Genomic DNA, 4,416 nt, shown 5'->3' with positions numbered 1-4,416 from the left:
AAGGGAGAAAGAGTGTGAGAGAGGTAGAGGGAGACAGGAGGAAGCAAAGGTGTGAGGAATAGGATAACCATTCCGCAAGTTTCTTGCGGGTCTCCACTTGTTAACTTCTATTGTGCAAGAAATATAAACCATTCTAATGATGAGATCTTAAACAGAATGATACTTTTCTAATGCCACTGATTTCAGTGGACTTCGAGGTATAACTCCTAGGCAGATTTACTCCAGTCTAAGCCCTTTGAAAAGTACTGGAAAAGTCCAAAGACAGCTAATGACTATTTGAGAGACCAAAATTAACATCATCTTTATACAAAATTGTGGAATAGCATTCAAATAATTTTCTGCAGCCACTCATTCCCATAATCTCTGAACTATCATTATCTCTTCCTTTAGACTATTAGGCATGCTTCAAAAGTCCAGAAAGAACCCAGTGCAAGTCTAATTGTCAGTTCATTATGACAGGGAATGTGCCAAATGGAATGCATTATTTATCGTGTGGGGGAGGGGGGCTGTTCTTTAACCTCTTACGCTGACAATGGTCATGAACAGCCATAGCCAGTGTTTCCAACCTCAATGGCTAAGACTGCCCTCCTCCTCACATCAGCTCTAAGAAGCATGCATTTTTAGAAACGTTTCAGACTACAAGCTGTTTCTAAATTTCTCAGTTTGTTAGACTTTTGCTCGGGGCACAGATGTCCGTTGCTTAATGGAACAGAATTTAAGAGAACAGCAACGAATCACAAACGGCTGTAGAAATTTATTTCTAAAATAAAATATGTGTCGGAGAGAGATTAGGACAAAAAGCACACTCATTCCATTTCCCCGCCCCATGCCTTTTCTATTTCGCTATTTTATATTTAAAGAAGTCTCATGTGTGATACACACAGCACTGTGCAGTGAGATAAGACACGATTTCTCTGAGGTCAGTTGTTTCCATCATTAACATTTATTCTTTTGAACCTCGTTTCACACATATACTTCTGCCTGTTGCAAAAAGAAAGAAAGAAAAGCCCACCAACCCTTTAGAAATGCCTCTGAATTCTAGAGCAATTTCCTGCCCTTTAGTACTTATTCTTCCCACATAGAAATGCCTTTCACTTGTCAGCAGTGAAGGGCTGTTCTAAAGCACAAAGCATCCACTATAGAGACATGAAGTCAACAGGTGCTGAGCAGAGTGACAGGAGCCCCAGGCTGGGGCCTTTAGTAAATTTAGAACTAAGCACTCGTTTTGTTCACATGTTTACCTCATAGGTTTTCTTCTCTCTGGGGCTGTTGTCATATTGATAATTTCTATATATATTTAACTGGAAGAAACAAACTCAGCTGTTGAGATTCCAGGTATCGTCTGTTTATAGGGTCCAAGTTAGAGCAATCACAATGAGTGGATGTGTCTAACAGCATAATTTAGCAAGAACCAAGAAAGAACAGAAATCAGTAGCCGAAGGACCGACAGGACAGCATCCCGGGACATCCATAATCAGCTCTTTCCAACATTCTTTAAAGTCAAATAGCTGCAGTGCGGGCCTTCATTCAGATAAGAGCCATGGCATGAACAGCTATTTACATGGGTTAACATGGAAAGCATTTACAGTATTCATTGTGTTTATCGCCTTGATATGAAAGAAGCTGAGGCTACTGACTTGGCCAAACACTGAACTTCCTTGGCCAAGCATAAATTTGAATTCATAGTCTGCTTAAATATACTTGGGTCTTGCAGTCCAGACTTACTCAGCTCATCAAGAGATTTGTGCGAGGAAGATGCTCCAGACTTCTCAATAGCCACTGTTCTGCCCTTTGCCATTACATTTCTTCCAGCCATCAAAGACTAGAATTCAGTTCTACAACTATCTGATACTGGAACTCTAAAGGATCACTCTATGATCCACTGGACAGCAGTACCCCAGTGGGGCTGATTTGAAGATACCATCACTACCATCAAAACCGCTCACGACCATCTTGTTGTCTGAAAGCACTTTATTACTGTTCTTATTGTTATTATTGTTATTATTGTATTCTTAAGATTTTACTGTTTTACTGGATTTTAAGTGTGGGCTTTTGCCCCTGTAAGCCGCCCTGAGCCCGCTCGCAGGGAGGGCGGGGTAAAAATGCCTAAATAAATAAAATAAATAAATAAAAAATGATACAATCCTATGAAAACACTTCATATCCATTTCTTATGTACATGTCCAGTGATGACATTATAGAGATTATTATTAATATACATACCCCATCTGCCTTTCTATTTTTTTTTTTAAATTGTGTATGTCTCAATTGGTGTACTGCATAAAACCAAAAAATTAGTCATATATTCTATTTATGAACCAAATGTGCATGAATTTATATATGTGTTTTATCCACTGGCTTTTTTGTGATAACTTGTAGCTTGGCGGCTACAAGCATGGACGGCTTCAAAAGGGAATTAGATAAGCATATGGAGCAGAGGTCCATCAGTGGCTATTAGCCACAAGGTATAGATAGGGACTCTGGGGCAAGTGATGCTCTGTCATCTTGGTGCTTGGGGGGGGGGGGTCAACAGTGGGAGGGCTTCTAATGTCCTGGCCCCACTGGTGGACCTTCTGATGGCACTGGTATTTCTGGCCACTGTGTGATACGGAGTGTTGGACTGAATGGGCCTTTGGCCTGATCCAACATTGGCATCTCTTATGTTCTTATGTTCTTGTGTAACTTGGGCTGGTCCCCCCACCCCCACCATATCTCTCCTATATTATAAAAGGGTTTTGGGTGCCAGAATTCTAAAATGCACTCCTTTAGTGTTAGGCCGAAAAAACTGCCACTCGGAAGACACTGGCTGGGTTCATTGGCTGCTTTGTGCAGTCCCGCCCAGCGTTCCAAGGTCATTTACATATGGAAGCTGATTGGACTACATTCCACACCTCAAACTCCCCCCCCCCCCGCAAGGCAGTTGGAATTTTCAGTTGGGAGAGGAGAATGATGTCAGCTGCTCCCTAGGCAGAGGCTGTGGGGGGGGTGGTGGTTGTAAAACTTAAGACAGACAGGCAGATAGGGTTGCCAACTCCAGGTTGGAAACTTCCAGGATATTTTAGGGATGAAGCCTGCTGAGGGTGGAATCTGAGGAGGAGGAGGAAGAGGGGGACCTCAGACAGATACAATGCCATACTGCCCACACTCCAGACAAGCTGTTGCCAGTCTCCAGGTGACAGCTGGAGAGATCTTAAAGCTTTGGTGCTACTTCAAAGTTCCCCAGGAGCCCAAAACAGAGTAGTGTTTTGGAAAATCTTGAGGAATTGTTTGGTGCATTTACGATGGGGCTCCTGGGGAACTATTGTTGCCAATCTTGGCCCAGCAGCCATCAAACCATTCTCTTCAACCCCCTGCTGTGCAGCTGACTTCCCCCTAGGGTTGCCAATCTCCAGGTGGGACCTGGAGATCTCCCACTGTTACAATTGATCTCCAGATGACAGAGATCAGTTCCCCTGGAGAAAATGGATGCTTTGGAGGGTAGACCCTATGACATTACACCTGCTGAGTCCTTCCGCCCCCCCCCCGCCCAATGCTGCCCTCTACAGAATCCACCCCCAAACCTCCAGGTATTTCCCTCCTTAGAGCTGGCAACCCTACATTCCCCTCAGTGCCTGTTGACGGAAGGCCGATGCCTCCGTCGCCCGGCCGAGATTGGGGGGGTGGGGGCGAGGCAGGCGATGGAAGGCCGATGCCTCCGTTGCCTGGCTGGAGTGGCCGCGGGGGGGTCTGGAGTCGGGCGGCCGCTGGCGGGGGACGCAGTCGCCCGGGCCGAGATTGGGGGGGCAAGGCGGGCGACAGAAGGCCGAGGCCTCCGTCGGCCGGCCCTCTACAGAATCCACCCCCCAAACCTCCAGGTATTTCCCTCCTTAGAGCTGGCAACCCTACATTCCCCTCAGTGCCTGTTGGTAGGCAACTAAGCTTGGTCCTGTCACCTACTTTGGCCTTTGGGAGAAAACACATTGGGGCCAGTCCTGATAGGGTTGCCAACTCCAGATGGAAATTCCTGGAGGTTTGAGGGATGGAGCCTGAAGAGGGTGAGGTTTGAGGAGGGGTGGGACCTCAGACAGGTAGAATGCCATAGACTCCACCCTCCAAACCAGCCATTTTGTCCTGGGTAACAATTGCTGCCAATCTCCAGGTGAGGGCTACAGATCACTCACAATTACAACTGCTCTTCAGGTAGCAGAGATCAGTTCCTCTGGAGAAAACAGTGGACTCTGTCATTATACCCTGCTGAGGTCACCACAGCAAATTGACACTGTTTGCCCAAAGCCAGAGCACTGCCCCAGAGCCTCTTTCTAGATCCCATTGTATTGCTTTCACAACGGGCTTTACTGCTAGTATATATATAATCTAGTTGTGCAAGAATTACTGGGCACAACACAAGCAGAATATCTCCTGCCCACCTCCTGCTGA

General features: G+C 45.9%; 1 protein-coding gene across 1 annotated transcript in view; it reads right to left on the bottom strand.

The window, feature by feature from the left end:
* Nucleotides 1-4,416, bottom strand: part of TMEM182 (transmembrane protein 182) — a 38,454-nt gene that overhangs the window by 5,488 nt on the left and 28,550 nt on the right. The gene's annotated exons all lie outside the window — the stretch shown is intronic.

The sequence above is a fragment of the Gekko japonicus genome, unplaced genomic scaffold (genome assembly GCF_001447785.1).
Source record: "Gekko japonicus isolate JY-2015 unplaced genomic scaffold, Gekko_japonicus_V1.1 scaffold353, whole genome shotgun sequence".
NCBI classification, from domain to species: Eukaryota; Metazoa; Chordata; class Lepidosauria; order Squamata; family Gekkonidae; genus Gekko; species Gekko japonicus.
This window is presented reverse-complemented; position numbering and strand designations above follow the sequence as displayed.